We start from the raw sequence: 18,597 nt of genomic DNA, 5'->3' as shown, positions 1-18,597 counted from the left end.
GACACTTTCAAAGTGTTGAAATTAACACCCATAGAGTTGTTTTGGGTCCCCATATTTTGCTGTGTACTGTGGCGGCCTCGCCCACTCTTCCCTCTGGCCACAGAGTTCCTCGCCCATCATGAAGCATTTTTGGAAAAAAATTTGGAGGTAGACTTGAACCGAAAGAGGTTTTTTTTTTTTTAAACAATAGTTTAAACAATAGTTTTTGATCAGCATATGCATTGCTAAGAACATAGACAACTTAAAAATCAATTTGCTCTGTATTTCAATATTTTTAAGCTTAAAATAGTTGTGTATCAGCCCGATGTTGTTTTACCATAACAAACCATCAATAAAAATCTATTTTTTTTCCCTTGGTTTCAGTATTTTCATTATTAAAATTTTTTCAGACATTCACTTGAAAATACACTTTTTTTTAAACATAAACATAAAACTTGCATTAGACATTTGAAAATAATAATAAAAAAACAAACAACAGTCATAAAAATAATAACAAAAAAAATAAATAAAATAAATTTTTTTTTTCCAGCTTTCAGATGATCTATATACATCTTGATTTTGAAAAATTGACACTTCCCAGCAAGCATTGTTTCTTTTTAAAAGAAGTCTAATAGATGTCTAAACATAGTTGTCTTGGCTAAAACAAGGCTAAACTTGGGCTATTAGTGAAAATCTAATAGATGTTTAAAAATAGGCCAAAACTAGACTCATTAAATAAACAGAAATGAATGACTACACATATAAAGTCTGTCTAATATGTGTATTTGACGACTAGTCTAGTTTTGGCCTATTTTCAGATGTCAATTGTTTTAGCCAAGCTGTCTGCATTTATATGTCTATACAAAATTGTTTATTGAGTTATGACTGGTTTTGTGAAACAGAATCACAAATGTGATCATGTGAGGGCGTTTTCCATGTGCGTTTCACATGTGGTTTTTATGTAAGTTGATTTCATCTTCTACCAGATACAAAAAATGTTAGATATCTTTAAAAAATTACACACGTCTTCACATGAAGCTTCCTGATTTGAAATGCTGCTTACCATTAATGCTCGCAACACTAGCAGAGGATGAGGAATTGCAATAGTTTTCTCAGCAAACAGCACTAATTAAAGGTACCCCTATATCCTTAAATTAACTTAATTTGTGCAAAGTAATAGCTCAATGTCACCAGCTCAAATGGCCCAGTGTGTTGCGAACAGTCAGTCCACAGCTGCCACGCGTCAGTTTGCTGAAGCGATAAACATCGTCCTCTCTGATGAAAGCTTGTCAACCCAGAGAGCGCCATTACGGCTGATGACTGACAAGTGCAGAATCTCGTAGGATGCCATTTGGGATTTGATTTTCCAGATGTTTGCCAACTTCTCCTTTCTCATTTTCAGCGGGATTGCGGGCAAATAGCGTACAGAGTGAGTGGGGCACCGCATTGTGGTCTCATACTGTAGTGCCAATCTCGACTGACGAGTCTCTTTTGAAGTATTCATCAATTTTGACAACCATCTGCACAGATTACTGGTTTCTTTCCACACACGCACAATTAGAAGTTTGCTGTTGTTGTCTTCTGGTGCTCAGACTGGATCAAGCCATCATAGACCGTGCAGAATAACTCCCAGATTTGTTTATAAAGCAAGTACCATATGGATTAAAGTGAATGCATATGCGTGTGGCATATGGGGAAACTAATTAACGATTAAAAATAAGTTACTTTAGAAAGTTGTATCATTTACGAGACTTTTTTTTATTCTCTTCAAGTTTCTGTGTTCTCATTAACCCAGTGGATTTTTTTATTGCTTTGTCTCAGATGTCTTGGGTACAATTTTTGAGGAAATAATTAGGCTTTATAAGTCACAGAGAATTGAAAACTGGAATTTGTCTGATTGCACTTTCAGTGTTCAGCATAATTAGTGAAGATTTGTTTTTCTTTCTTTCTTTCTTTCTTTCTTTCTTTCTTTCTTTCTTGAATATAACTCCTAAAATTTATGGATGACAGATTTTTCAAAATTAAAAGTTTGTAAATAAAATTAAAAACCATTGATTAAATGGGGCAGTATGGTGGTGCAGTGGGAAGCACAATCAAGTCACTGCAAGTAGGTCACTGGTTTGAACCTCGGCTGGGTCAGTTGGTGTTTCTCTGTGGAGTTTGCATGTTGTCCCCGTGTTTGCGTGGGTTTCCTCCGGGTGCTCTGGTTTCCCCCACAAGTCCAAAGACATGAATTGGGTAAATGAATTGGGTAAATTGTTCATAGTGTATGAGTGTAAATGAGTGTGTATGGATGTTTCCCAGTTTTCGATGGAAATTTCAGACGGCGCATCTGAATTCTTCATCTATACAACTTACAGTAAGTAAAACAACGAACGTCATGTGACTTAACCAAACACATAATTGGCTAAACTAAGGTCTTCTCTTTCCAAAACAAAAATGACAATGTTAGTCTTACAGAAACAGTGGCAGGGAAATTAACATAAATATAATGAATTTCACAAATATATTCCTGGCAACATTGTGGTAGAGGGTTAATGACCTTTTAGCATTATTGTGCTTCTGATTTTGAATTGTTGTTTATATGTCTTTAAAATCATCAACTTCCAGGAAGTAAACTTGGAGCTGTTATATGATCAGTGGTGTTTCAAGTTGATCACTTACTGGACTGACTTTGTTTTAGATCACTTGATTCTCAAAGATTTAGAAAAATCAAAATGACCCAGCAAGAAGGTTGCTGGTTCGAGTGCCGGCTGGAGCAGTTGGCATTTCTGTGTGGAGTTTGCATGATCTCCCGGTGTTTGCATGGATTTTCTTCTGGTGCTCTGGTTTCCCCCAAAGTCCAAAGACATGCGCTAGAGGTGAATTGAATTAACTAAATTGGCTTTCAAGAGTTCACACTTAGCTGATGATTGTTTATAAAGCTTGTTTGGCATTCTGTCCCGGGAGAGAGTCCTGAGCTCATAAGATCCCCGAGCCCGGGGCTCCCTTCCGTTTGCACGGCAAGAGGGCAGTTTGAGCTCAGGTAGATCTCGAAAACTCCCCTGCTGTAGTAGCCAATGAACAGATAGTGATTGCTATTAAGAGATAACCATTTACTAGGAGCATGTCTATGATGCCGATTTGTAATAGTCAATTATCTTAGGTTGCATGTTTTTTTGATGGTGGGAGGAAACTGGAGAACTTAGGGGAAACCCACATGAGCACGGGGAGAACGTGGAAACTCTGCACAGAAACATCAACTGGCTTGGTAAGGACAAGAACCAGTGACGTTCTTGCTGTGAGGCAACACTGCTAACCACTGGGCCACTGTGTCACCCATCTAGGAAAGGAGGAGAAGTAGGGGTGGAAGGGGGGATTCTTCAAAACGAAGATGGCTGTCATATGGAACTTAGGGTATTTATAGTGGCTTAGGAATCGTCTGGTTGGTGAATCATAAATTGAATAATGCGGGGCCGACTGCAAGCAATCATAAGCACGTGATCCTCTCGAAATTAGTTTATAAATAAACTTCACGTAGTGTATGAATGTGTATGTGTTTGTGTGAATGAGTGTGTATGGGTGTTTCCCAGTACTGGGTTGCGACTGGAAGGGCATCCGCTGCATAAAACATACACTCAAAAAATGAATTATTGCTTTAGTTGGTACAAAGCAGAGGTGGGACCAAGTCATTGTTTGGCAAGTCACAAGTAAGTCTCAATTCATTGCCCTCAAGTCCCGAGTCAAGTCCCGAGTCAAGACAGGCAAGTCCCGAGTCAAGTCCCAAGTCAAAGGCAACAAGTCTCAAGTCAAGTCCAAAGTCCTATAGTTTGATTTTCGAGTCTTTTCGAGTCTTTTTAACAGAAAAATGAACTGTAAACAGATTATGTATGGTTGTAAGATCTGTATTTAATAAACAAACCTTTTTTTATGAAAGAACATTGCTCAGATATATAAAAACACAAATGTAATTTTCTGAAAAAGTGCTAAACAGTGCTGCATCTTGTCTACACAGCACATTGCACAAGAACGAGCTCCACTACAATAGAGTCCATTTTTCCTCACATCACACAGAAATTGCAGGTCTACTGCTGTCTAGTTCATTAAGTTTAGTTGTGCTATGTTATGTCTTCTGTGATCAACTTGTGATTAACTAAAACTACATAAACGACCTCAATGAGGCAGCAGTAGACCAACAACTCCTATATGCTGCAAAGTAAAATTGAGTGAACTTGGTATTTTGTCAACTGAATCTCGTGTGTGCTGAAGAGATGAAGATGCAAATCTGTCTAGCAGAAATGTAAAATTGTGGCACATATTCGCAATGAAGTAGGCTACTTTATACAAAAATTAACATTGTTTTCTTCACATAACAATGAAGAACTTTGCTCTCTACCTTGTGTGACGCTCGTGCACCGATTTCCTCTGTGGACAAAACTGCTTGCGAGCTCTGAAATATACGCTGCTCACGCGCAAATTTTCTCGCTCTCAAATATGCACTGCTCACGCACACATTTTCCTGCACGCTCTCAGAGATTATATACAGAATTTGAGTCTTGTGTTTCCTCTTCCTTTCGTGCTTTTTGATATGATTTATATTGAGGCACTATTTATTAACAATAACCAAAATACTAAAATAGACTTACATATTAAATTTTTTATCTAATAAACCATAACATTTTGGCTGTATGTTTTATGATGAGATATTTCCAGTTACAAACACTTAAAGACACAGAGAATAGATGTTGGATGTAAAGAATGCATTTTGTTTTACAAACATTTATTAATCACCCGAAAGGTGTACCATACTAATCAAATAAAATGATTCAAATCCCACTTAGGGCACTTGTAAACTATCATTTTAGACCATTTTGTCAAAAATTCCTACTGAAAAAAACAGCTTGAACCAGCCTAGGCTGGTTTTAGCTGGTCGACCAGGCTGGTTTTAGAGGGGTTTTGGCCATTTCCAGGCTGGTTTCCAGCCATTTTTTAGCCTAGTCTTAGCTGGTCAGGCTGGGAGATGACCAGCTAAAACCAGCTTGACCAGCCTAGCCAGGCTGGGAGCCCAGCCAAAACCAGCTATGTCCAGCCTAAACCAGGCTGGTCAAGCTGGTTTTAGCTGGATTTTGCTGGTCAGTTTCCAGCCTGATCAGCTAAGACCAGGCTGGAAATGGCTGGAAACCAGCCTAGAACTGACCAAAACCCCTCTAAAGCCAGCCTGGTCGACCAGCTAAAGCCAGCTTACCAGCCTAGGCTGGTTTAAGCTGGATTTTTCTGCAGGGATATTGTAATGTTAAACAATTTATTAGAGCCACAAATTATCTAAAATTTGTTTTCATGTTTGAATAGGCAATAAATGTGCTAAATAAATTAAAATAGAAATACCCACAGTGAAACAGTTATATAAATTTAAATATTAGTTTAAATACATTCATAGTGGTTTTAAATATCTTTTAATATGTAGAGTTCAAATTCAACAAACTGAATAAAACAAGTCTTCATTTTTAGTTTATTTAAAAACAATTACAAATGGAGTAATTCAACTCACAATTAAATGATCTCATTGAGTGATGGAATAATAAAGGTAAAACTTTAATTGAATGATCAGTCAAGTGTTTTCCAATGAAATCTGTTAAAATAAGAGTCCTACAAAACAGGAACAAAGACACTCATGAAACGAAATGTGATTGTCAATTGTATTTTTTATTAGATGGTTGGTTTTAAGTACCTTAAAAATAGTAGATAAGCCTTAAATATAGAGGAGGAAATACAGAAAAACAAACAAACAGAAATTCAACAATATAGATGCATTACATTACAATTTCACAATAAAAATTTAATTAAAAACCATGTAGAGGACTAAAATATTGCTAAGAGGCATAACATCAACAATAATACAAATACTTTTAAGGTTTTAAATACTAAATAAAATTAATAGTATCAATCCAAAATATAAAAAAGGTAACACTTTACAATAAGGTTGTATTAATTAATTAAGTTTATCTATGTACTAATGTGAACAAACAATGCAGTGAAGTACAGTTACAAATCATTACAGTATTCATTAATTAATGGAAATAAAATTATTGGTTAACCTTTGTTAAACCACAGTGCATTAACATTAATGTTAACAAGCATACCTTTAAATTTTAATAATGCAATAGTAAATGTTAAACTATAATTAATAAAGGTTTAAAAGTATAGTTCATTATTAGTTCATGTTAGTACATAGATTAACTAAAAAAACCTTATTGCAAAATGTTACCAAAAAATAACAAAACACTTTTTTCACAGTTTTAAGAGCTTTATAAATAAATTATATATATCTAGTTATTATGTCATGTAATTATTATTACTACTAATTAAATAGTTAGAAAATACTGTCAGAAGATGGGCAAAACACAAAGATAAAACATAATATGCGCATTGACACAAACGACCAAGTGCAAAAACATAAATTACAGCCATGTTCATTCATAATTATGTGAAATAAATGAGGAGAGGGTAAGTTTGGTTAAAAAAACTGAAGTTTATTGACTTATGCACAACAGTAAAACAATGCTTTTGCACAACAGTAACACATTGCGAGTAGTAAAGTCTCTTACCTTTGACAGATATTGTAAATCCGCTGAATAAAACAAAAGGAGCAGATCGTGGATGTGTTTATTTCACTCTCCGAGTCAGAATGAAAATGGCATCTTCAAATTTCCCGCTGGTGCAAAAACACGGAAGTGCGCCACAAAGCGCTAGTGGTCGAAAGTATGCGCGCATGCTTTCTGTCACACACACACACACACACACACAGATAGAGCGCTCTGTCAACATACTTTTTATCTTTGGGCTTTTTATAGAAAGTAGCAAGTCTTTACAAGTCAATAGGCGCAAGTCCAAGTGAAAGTCCAAGTCATTCATGTTCAAGTCCAAGTCGAGTTGCAAGTCTTTTCATATTTTGTCAAGTCGAGTCTGAAGTCATCAAATTCATGACTCGAGTCTGACTCGAGTCCAAGTCACATGACTCGAGTCCACACCTCTGGTACAAAGAATGTAACTATATTGAAATTAAACAATTCGCTTATGTTTGTGTATTAAAAATAAAAGTGTTGTGTTGGAAAAAATTAGAAAAAGTTAGTTTTTACATTTAAACAGCTCGCTTAATTAACATGAATGAAAGGGAGTTGTGTTGCTTCTGCAGTACTGCATTTTGGTCAATAGGTAGAGTAATATCTGCACATGCGCAGTTTCAAAACAACACAGGAAGTAAGAAGATTCAAACCACAACGATCACTCTCAGCTCGGCGCCATATTATGGGAATCAAAAGATGAAGATTACAGTACAAATTGAGAACGTGCACAAAGCTTTGCCCAATGTGGACACACAGGTGAGATTTTATTTACTTTTTATGTATTTATATTTGAGGCTGTGACAACATTTGAGTCATTAATGTACTCCCTTGTAATACTCTGTTGTGTTTGTGTATAGTATTGTTATGAAATTGCCATGTTCCCTGTTTCTTTTTCACATTGACAGATAAATTTGTAGTTTTTTTGCATTCCTGTGAGATTTTATACTATTAACTCCCCCAAAATAAAGTTGCAAACAATGGTAGTAAGGAATAGTCATGTTAGAATAGTCTAAGCATTTCACTTATAGCACCCGTGCTGCTGATAATGTGACAATAAAAGTGATTTGATTTTTGATTTGATTTGATAGTCTTTATTTTAAATGAGTGTCAAGCTGTTTGTCAAGTTTGAATGCTAGTTTTGATAACTTACATAATATTAATTAAAAGGTGGTGTTGGCACATTGTTATTATTCAAGCCTGTTAACTTAAAAAAAAAAACTTTACAAGCATATGTGACACTTAAATAGGATGACATCTAGCATGATGACATATTTAATGTAAGCTTATTTGTTTGGTCATCTAACACATTTAAACTTTTAAGTTTAGTAGTTTGCAGTGTTTTTTAGTGTTGCAGATTTTTATTATTATAAATATATTATTCTAAATGCTATATATTTATATTATTATATTTTATTATTACAAATATTTGCTCACTGGCATCTATTTTCTCCCTCACAGGTTTACAGCTCAACCTCTAAAGTCCCATATCTGGCTGAGGAGACTGGATCATCCAGGTACTATGCCTTTAGATGCCTATACACACATTAAAATGATGTACAGTAAAAATTGCTAGTAATTTTAACTACTAATTATTTAGTAAATTACTATTTGTCATTTCATGTCATTTAGAACATCACCAGTAGAAAAAAGGTGTGAATGCATCCTCAAAGCCCCTAAGTGAGGGAGTACATGGTAAGCTATTTACATTTTATTTTATTATTTTTTAAAAACATTTTGTATTTTCCTCTTAAACCAATTCCTCCTTTCACCTTTGATCTGTTGGTAAATGTTTTTTTTTTTTTTTTTATCTGACATTTTTAGGATGCTGGGCATGATGAAGCACAAACCTTGATGTGCAACACCACCTTATGAATCTACAGTAGTTACATTAACATTTAGCAGACTCTTTTGTCTAAAGTGACTTATAATTGAGGAGACATTCAGCAAATCAACAAGAAGAGGCAATACACCCAAGATGTGCTAGTTATACAAAGAATGTTAAGAATTAAGAATGCTTTTACATGTGGTTTGTCAAGCCCACTTACCTGTGTGAAGCAGACTTTATGCACAATGTTTTTTTTGTGTTTGTTTTTTTTTTTTAGATATAGGGAGTTGTTGTAAGAAAGTGTCTGGTGCAAATGTGCAGAAATGTTGCAAATGTCAGAGATGAATGTGTGTAGCTATTGCATGTTCTGTCATGGTTGGTCTAATTTATGGTGTAGTGCTGATCGTGTTACTTTGCCTGAAAATGTTAATCTTTCTTTGAACAACTGAAGTGTTATCTGCTTTTTCAGTGTAAAGAAGGTACAGTATAGTTTACAAAAGAAGACTTAATTTTTTGAAGTATATTTTTGTAAATCATTTGAAGGCAGAATATTATTTTTGAATGTTTTTTGTAATATATGAAAAGTATCATTTTGAAAAGTGTATTTTATGATGCTTTTGTAAGCATATTTTTGTAAATAATTTATTGTTTTTAATTTACTTCATACTTGTATTACTATTATTTTAATAGTATTAATATTTTAACTTATTGTAATAAGTGAAGATACAGATAAAGACAATATTTAGATTTTGATAATCATTTGATTGCTGGAAAATGTGTAAAACTGTAAAAATGCTATTGAATAAACTCAATGAAACGGAAATTTTTTTTATTTGGTTAAACATAACAATATCAATTTTAGAATAATTTAACTTAAATAACTACATTGATTAAAGCTAAACTATAAATGTTACGTTGATTGAACTAAACAACATTACATTACCTTTATGTAACTAACTTGCGTTCACTAAAATTAATATTCTTTCTTAAAGATAACTTAACTCGGTTACGTGGAACCAGTGGACAAAAAAAAAAAGTTAATTAACGCCAACATATCATTTTTTTGAGTGTATGCTGGAAAGGTTGGCGGTTCATTCCGCACTGACAACCTCTCAAATGAATGAAAGCCGAAGAAAAATGAACGAACATCATTTGGTTAATATGGAGCCGTTTTGACAGGAGCAGTGATGTTTTACAAAAAACTGCTTCCTTGCCACTCCTGCCAACTGATCACCCATCACCTGTGTGCCCTCACGTAAGCAGGTGAGCTGATGTGAAATGTAGGTGGAGCTAATCCATATCGCTAAACCACTCGATCCGTGACACAGAATAATACAGCATAATATTATTAATTTTAATTACTCAATAATTATACAACAAATAAAGTATAAATTAAATAAATATAACAAATGGCTTCAACAATAATAATGAACACATGTAGCTTTTTTTTTAAAAAACTTGAGAAGTTCATATTGAAATCTTGATGGCACTTAGATCGCAGACTTCAGCATTCTGGCTTGAATTTGAGCACATTCTGAAACACCTTTGAGATCTTTTCTGAAACTTGGAAACAGGTGAGATTATGGGGAAAAAAGCCCAGGAAAGTTAATCAAAAGTCTCAGTTTGATCGCCATTTTATCTCAGTGCTATTTCGAGGAAAACATTGAGATGCAGAAAAGCTTGTTATTTCCCTCTATTTAGGAACCTGAAATAGCAAGCATAGTATGGTGCAAATGTTAGAATAAATGCACCAAAATAGTCTTGCAGCGCTGTACCCGACTTGCTTCTTTCTTTGTCGTGCCTGTCAATTAAAACATCAAGTGGCGTGTGCGCATGCTGCGCGATGATAATCTTCCACAAATAATGAGGACAGGCAATGAAACTACCATACACAAATGGCTGCAAGTATCTAATCAATGTCTCACAGGGATGAGAATTGAGTTTTTTTTTCTTCTTCTTCTTCTTCTCTCCCTATTTTATTTTTCTTTCCCCTCCTCCAGTAAATACAAATTGCTTATGCATCAGAATAGTCATTATCTCAGCTGCCAAGGTGCGTTGAATCTCAGAAACACGTTCGTTTTCCTGCAGTCTTCAGATCACAGGGATAGGCTAAAGTAGCACGGCTATTACAGCGGAATACAGGCCCGGTGTCATTCTAATTATTCCCTATCTGCAGATATGCAAGCACTATAATCTGTTTGGGTGAAATAGCCATTTCTGATCAGCGGCGCAGCGTAGAGCTGTTTAGGAATTCACTGCGTTTTTGATCTAATCACAACATCAAAATATTCATGACACACAATGATATCTCGCCAAGGCAGGCTGACAGCCATTAACGGGGAAACATGGGTAATTTATTAACACTTATCTAGACCTGAAAAGGCCTTTCACTTCGCTCACCACAGAGAGAAGAGTAAAATAGTTTTATGTGATACCAAATGATTTATAATGGTCAGTCGTTATTTGCAAAAGGGATTTAATTAAAACGTGCCTTCCCAATTTTGTCCGAAGATCTCCTGGAGGAAGTTCCCTAGAGAGAGAAAAACAGCCGCAGGGTTTTGTTTGAATCACCTTTTCTATATTGTGTGCATTGTAAATACGCTTGTACAGAAACAAGGTGTGATAAGCTTCCAAAAAACTCTGCCTTTCTACAATGGCTGTGCTTATCCTCTAATACATGATGGGTTCAAACTGATTCTGGGTAAACTATGAACAAACACAACTGATGGGTTAACTTTTTGAATTAAATTTGAACCCAACTTTAACCTACAGTTGCTTTTGTCATAAGGTGTGAACATAAAAAAGATAACTTTGGGTATTTGGGTTTTATCGTCATAATCGCAAGGTTGTCCATTAAGTTCAGATGTCAGAAACAAGAGATGTTTAAGATTTTCAAGTGCTGTACTTGAATCTGTATTTTATAAACTGACAGTGATCACAAAAACCACGGTGTGAAAACATTTAACGTTTTATCATTTAGCAGACATTTTAACCCAGTGGTTATTCACTTCCCCTCCTAACTTCAATCTCTTTTAGATCACAAGTCCAAATCTCTAACCATTAGTCCATGGTTGGCCCAAGCAAACCAGGATGGATATTGAGCAGGTGTGTGTTTAATAAACAACAGATAGTCTAAACATAGACATCTTGACCAAAACAAGGTTAAATTCTCATCTTTGCTACAATGGCTGCACTTACACTCTAAAATATGCTTGGTTCAAATCGATTTGGGATAAAATATGAACAAATCCAACCGCTGGGTTACTTTTTAAATTAAATTTGAACCCAACTTTAACCTACAGTTGGCTTTGTCACAAAGTGTGATCACTTGGGTTTTATTGTCATAGTGGTAATGTTGCCCATTACAGTCCAGATGTCAGACATGCATCTCCTTTAGCAGATTTTTGAAGATTTCCCACTTCTGAATTGAATCTGTATTTTGTAAACTTTTTTAAATTTTCTGACAAAAACTGTCACATCCATCAGTGACCACCTGAGGGCGCTGTAGTGCACTAGGACTTTGTAGGCACTACAGCGTCCCAGGAAAAGAACTACATTTTCATACATGCCCCGCGCACACACCGGAACACCTACACTGACCTGTCATCACATCTGTTTTGTGTTGCCGTTGATTATCTGAACTATTTATACAACCATTTCACAACAGTTTGTTATCGCGTCGTTTGTCTACCTTGTCTGTCTTGTTCCCAGTGCCGCAGTAAGTCTGATATTCTGAGTCGTTGTTCCTGATCGTGTTTTTGTATTTTGCCTGAGTCTAGTGTTATTGTTTCTGAGCCTTGTCTCTGTTTTAGTTTCTGGTTTTGTCGTTTGTTTGTTACTTTGTATTTTGATCACCTCGTTGTTCACTGTAAATAAATAACTGCACTTGGATCCGCACCTTTTTGTTTCTTGTTTTGATCACGCTAAAACGTGACAAAAAACATTTTAGATTTTAGCTTTTAGCAGACACATCCACTGAATTGGCTTTATCACTGTCTCTCCACTCCACCTATAGCTGGTGTGTGGTGAGCGCATTGACGCCGTTGTCCTGTGGCTGCCGTCATATCATCCAAGTGGATGCTGCACACTGGTGGTGGTGTGGAGAGACCTCCCTCATGATTGTAAATCGCTTTGGGTGTATGGCCATACACAATAAAATGCGCTATATAAATACATATTACATTACATTGCATTACTTTTATCCAGTGCTGGTTATTCACTTCCCCAAACCACAATCACTTTTAGATCACCAAGAAGTCCAAATCTCTTTAAAATCATGGGTGCGTTTCCAAAAACCATCGTTAGCTATCTAAGGTCGCAAGTTCCGTCGTTACAAACATAGTTCGTTGATTTGGGCGTTTCCCAAATCCGTCGTTCCAACAAACATTCGCAAACTGCATCGCAAACTTCTACACTTGCAACTACACCTCTAGAGCTGTAGTTAGAAAAACTGTTCCTGGTTGTGTTCTATTCACAGTTATCCCCTTATGCGCTAATCATTTAGAACACTCTGAAATTTAAACTTAGAACAATAAAACATTGAATCAAATCAAATCACTTTTATTGTCACATCATCAGCAGCATGTGTGCTGTGATAAGTGAAAAGCTTAGGTGCTGGCTCCAGATGCAAAATACAGATTTTTTTTACAGTTCAGTTTTAGCTATTTTCATATTGACAATTGCCATTTTGAACGCAACCGTAGCTCATGACGACAGCTTTGGGTGACCTATTATTTAAAAGCAGAATTTACATTACGTCTTCAAAGCTTGTGAAAACAAATATATATATATAGCAAACGTTAATGGTTTTAATTTACAGTAGGTTATTTATTAAGAATTGTTTCTTTACTGTATATGACAGGGGCCTGTTGGTTAGAAAATTTCTGCAGTGGTTTGAATAAAAAAGTAGACTTTTCGAATAAAATTAAAAATAAATAAACATTATTATTATTATTATTATTATTATTATTATTTTTAAGTTGGATAATTTTTTAATTTCTTAATAAATAGCCTACTGTAAATTAGGCCTACAACCATTAAATATTTATATGATTTTTATATGAGATGCAGAATATGTGTTAGCTAAGAGATTTTATATGGAATATTCTTAATAATTTTTGTAAAGAAAACTTATATAGGCCCTATATGTGTCGTTTACATAAATTTCAATATATTTTCACGGTTTTACTAAAACTCATTCATTCATTCCTTTTCTTTTCGGCTTAGTCCCTTTATTAATCCGGGGTCGCCACAGCGGAATAAAACGCCAACTTATCCAGCACATGTTTTATGCACCGGATGCCCTTCCAGCTGCAACCCATCTCTGGGAAACATCCATCCACACTCATTCACACTCACACACTATGGACAATTTAGCCTACCCAATTCACCTATACCGCATGTCTTTGGACTGTGGGGGAAACCGGAGCACCCGGAGGAAACCCACGCGAATGCAGGGAGAACATGCAAACTCCACACAGAACGCCAACTGACCCAGATGAGGCTCAAACCAGCGGCCTTCTTGCTGTGAGGTGAAAGCACTACCTATGGTGCCTCTGCCTTGCCCTTTACCAAAATTATTATTGGGTATTTTTTAAAATGTGTGTAAAACAATATAATTTGCACAACAAAGTATGGGTTTTTTTCTCTAAAGAAGTTGTACTCCACCCTGTTTAGGGCGTCATTACGGGTTATGTTATAACCAACGTGGTTCAAACGATGAATCTGCAGCAAAGCAACTACGGTTTTGGGAAACACTCCTGACTAGATTGTTCTTTTCCCAAATGATGCATCTACTATGATAGTTCAGCCACTAGTTATGTTCTTGTTTTGGAAACGCACCCCTGGATAGAAACTTAGCAAAAATAGACAGTTTGGGGTAAAATATGAACAAACTCAACCAAGGGTAAAATTTTTTAAATCAAATTTGAACTTTAACCTACAGTAACACCAGTGATTTCTATATTTGGCCAAAGATTGTCATTTTTACACTGCATTTTTTTTTGTGCGGGCTAATAACTTTTTTGTCTACTCACGGTGGTTAAGCTAACATGCTTGATCTCTTTGTCTTCTTGCAACTGTTCAATTAACCCAATCACCCAACATCAGAGCAAGCTGCGAGCTCTGATTGCAGTCTTGATAAACACAAAACAAATCAATATGAGCGTTGTAAAGGTTAAATGATGTTATGTTGTCCGTTGTAACACCGCTGTGTACTAGAGCAGTGAGCCTCTTACCTCGCCACACTTTTAATGCGCAAAACACTTTCAACTCATTGTATTTACATGGAGCTAACGTAAATTCATTCAAAAATTGGTTTATTTCATGTTTCTAATCCAAGAGCACACATTACGCTTGCTAATTAGTCTAAATTAGCCGATTCCCTCAAACACATCTTTCCTCAGAGAAAGGTTATTTAGTCGATCCTACAAGAAACACGACTTTGGTGTTGAAGTGAACATTTTCCAACTCAAATCCTGTAAAGGGCTCAGCAATCTTTCCTTACAGGCATACAGTCACTTTCAAAAACAATTAAGCCAATGACATCACTGTAATTACAGTAACTAATTACCCTCTCTAAATGAACAGCTTAGCACAGAGAAAGCACATACCCACAGACACACATACACACACAACACAAAGTGGTTGTAGGAAAAGAGCGTCCACTAAACTACTTTTCTGCTCACCTCTCAAGACCACACAAAGGAAGCTCTTGTTTTTGGCTCACGTATGCGTCATTCTGAAGGTACATCATAAATATTTGCACTCAGTTCTTATCAGTGAATTTGCATTAGTCTCTTATCAGTCCTCTTGCCGGGCTTAACTTGATAAGGAGGAAACGCATCGCATGCCTGCTATTAATGAACCTCTGCTTAGTCTGATGTCATTCTTTAGCCAAGACTTCATCAGCATCAAGGTGTTTGCATGTTAAAGAACTAATCTTTTATTACTTGCTAAAGCAAACACCACTATTACTATTAGTCAAACTTGGGGGGTTGTGATTTGAACAAAGCTTTAATGCTAAGTGATAACTTTGATATGTAAATAGTCTTTAACGTGTATTACATGAATTATACCTTAGATCATTTGGCTAGTTAAGAGAAGGTACGTTAATACTTCAGCGAGTGTTCACACTTGTGGTTCTGGAGAGATTATGGTGTTATACCTTCAGTTCATGTGAACGAGTGTGGACTCTGCTATCTAAATGGCTGGAGAGTGCAAAAAAATATATATTTATACATTAAAATTAGCTAAGACTGCTGAAAAGGTGGGTTTCATATGCTCATTCTGAAAACATAGCCCTATATACAGTACATTAGTGGAGATTGTGAATTATGTAGCCAGAGCTACATATGGCTGCATTTCATTTCACGGACAGACAAAATTTGTTTAGAATGTCTATTGTGGGTCTAATTTTTAGACCTAATGCGTGGAGGAATCAATGCTATCTGCAATTTTATGAAGGTGAAAGATTTCCCTAATTTCCAATAGTATCTGGATGCGGCCTTTATGATGCAAGCTGAGACTGCATCACTCAGCAATGCAATGTCAGACACAATGCACACAAATGGAGCTAGTGACGTCACTGTGACGGGTAGGGTTAGAGATGGGGTTAGGTGAGCCCATTAAAAAGCATTGGATGCAGCCCAGATTGCACTGCAGCAGGTCTGCAGCCAGACCCCTCGCCTAATTTCCAAAGTAAGAGCCAACAATTTGCATTAAGGTAAATGTACAAAGTTTTAATTGTGATTCAGTTATTTTAGCCAGGCCAGAACATTGTTTTGCTGCTTTAGTAAAGTGGTATTTGTTGTCATTTTTTCACCCACTATCATTTTATACAATGTTGCTCTTTGTTCTTGGTGCGGTTTGCTTTCACATGGCAAAGTTTCTAAACGGACCAAAAGAGCTAAAACAAGTCACGTGCGAGTAAACTCTCCTCACATTAGTCAGAGTTTCATGGTTTATTTAGCAGAGTTCCGTGAGTCCAGAATCATGTGTCCTTATTTTAATTTATGATGATGAGCAATAAGACATTATAAGCAAAAAGCTGCACTTTATTTTGAATGGTGAGATAAGATTTTCTCATACATATCAGCTGGCTTATGCATTATAGGGTTTACATTATTGAGGGAAATAACAGATAAACTAAAAATGCAGGTCGGTCAGTCTTCCTAATGGATTAACAGCTCTCGTTAGTAGTTAGAATGCTTTTACTTTTGAATTAAAAATGAAAAGCCGATTAACCTGTGGAATGACATCCCGCCCTAATCATCATTCCCTCTTCATACACTGTAAAAAAAAAATCTGTAAAATTTACGGTAAAAAAAAACGGCAGCTGTGGTTGCCAGTACTTTACCGTTAAAAGCACGGTACAAACCATAAAAGTAATTTTTCATTTTTACTGTAAATTACCGTATTTTACTAATTTATAGAGGTAATATTTCTGTATTTTGAATGATCAACATCTACACATCTTTTGTTACGCAGTTAGACACGTTAGCACACCCACATGCAGGTGGTGATGAGAAAGTTACATAATGAGCCAATGCTCATCACAATCAACTTTTCCCACAAGCAGAAAAGAGTATCAGCATATAGAAGATGCTCATTGTCATTCACACAGCTACTACACACCAGTATGGTAACACGCATCAAACTAAAGTCATGAAATAAACATTGTTTATCAACATTAGATGTAACATAAATCTCTAATGTACATAACTGATGGGGAAACAACTAAAAAGATCCATATTAATGTCAACCAAATGCATAAAAAGTTATTTGCCATGCAGGGAATTCTGAGAAAGTCAATTTACGGTTATTTGCCATATATATTAAGGAAACATACTGTTAACCAGGTTACGGATTTGTACGGTAGCATTTTTAAAGTTTTTTTACCGTTGAAATCATTTTTTAGTGTATAGCTGTAACGCGGAGACTGACACGGAGGGATCCATTATGCAGTATTTATTAATCACAACTTCACTCAAACACACAATATGCACCTGGGTGCACACACACATCCACAGTAGTAGTAATGGTTTCAAGAATGACGGTGAACAGACACAGAGTGAGTTACCAGGCATGAGTAGAGAGCAGTGAGCGTGAATCAGAGTCCGTGTATCAGGCTTGGGTCAAAGGCAGGCAGCGAGAATCAGAGTCCGTATATCAGGCGTGGGTCGTGGGCAGGCAGAAAGCAAAGCAAAGTAAGAGACAGGCTGGAGTCGTACACAAGAGATCAGGCTGGATATAACGCTCAGTAATGCTGGCCGGGGCTGAACAAGACTTCGCACTGGCTGAGTGTTTGAGTGCGGCTTATATGAGGTACGTGGGTCGTTAACATGATTCAGATCAGGTGTATGCACAATCAGTGTAGATGGATGATGTAATGCTAAAAGTCCGGAGATGGCGGCCTCTGCTGGCCAGCGAGGGGAATGACCGGGACCGAGTCGTGACAATAGCCCTATACAATGTATGCCTGTGACAAATGATACACTGTGATATAGCCGCACTCAGATTGTATAACCATCTAACTACAATTGATCCGCTCCAGAGTTCGTTTCAATCGAGCCGAGACCACCTTGTGATTTGTTTTGGCGCAGATCAGAGCGCGATTGCTGGATTCACATATGCCAAACGAACTGCGCTAACTGGGGAAACGAGACACGTTTCGAAACAATAGTCTGATATTGTTTGCCAAATTAAATTTGTCATACTCCCTGGAAGTTTATTCAATTAATTGATTCCATGGTGCATGGTGGCGCAGTGGGTAGCAAAGTCGCCTCATGGCAAGAAGGTTGCTGGTTCGAGCCCCGGCTGGGTCAGTTGGCGTTTCTGTGTGGAGCGTGCATGTTCTCCCTATGTTGGCGTAGGTTTCCTCTGGATGCTCCGGTTTCCCCCCATAGTCCAAAAACATGCACTTTAGGTGAATTGGGAAAGCTAAATTGTCCGTTGTGTATGTCTGTGAATGAGTGTGTATGGAGGTTTTCCCAGTGATGGGTTAAAGCTGGAAGGGCATCCACTCAAATGGACTAAGCTGAAAAGAAAATGGATGAATGAATGAATAAAAGAAATCCAGTTGTAAACTCTTATATTGTGTTTCCTTTGGGTTCCATTTACTTTCTGTTGCTTCAGTTTTATAGTGAGTTTGTTTCTGTGGTTACTCACTGGTTAATTGCCAGGCACTCCATG

The 18,597-nt window shown here is 36.5% G+C and overlaps 1 long non-coding RNA gene across 1 annotated transcript; it reads left to right on the top strand.

Annotated features, from left to right (window-relative positions):
- Positions 1-7,208: 7,208 nt before the first annotated feature.
- Positions 7,209-9,229, top strand: LOC137488433 (uncharacterized). Its single transcript, XR_011007461.2, has 4 exons — positions 7,209-7,337; positions 8,040-8,095; positions 8,211-8,273; positions 8,403-9,229. It is a non-coding gene; the product is annotated as an uncharacterized lncRNA (long non-coding RNA).
- Positions 9,230-18,597: the final 9,368 nt, after the last annotated feature.

This window comes from Danio rerio, chromosome 19 (assembly GCF_049306965.1).
Source record: "Danio rerio strain Tuebingen ecotype United States chromosome 19, GRCz12tu, whole genome shotgun sequence".
Classification (NCBI taxonomy): domain Eukaryota; kingdom Metazoa; phylum Chordata; class Actinopteri; order Cypriniformes; family Danionidae; genus Danio; species Danio rerio.
Note: the sequence above shows the minus strand (reverse complement) of the source record. Positions and strands in the feature narration are given on the sequence as shown.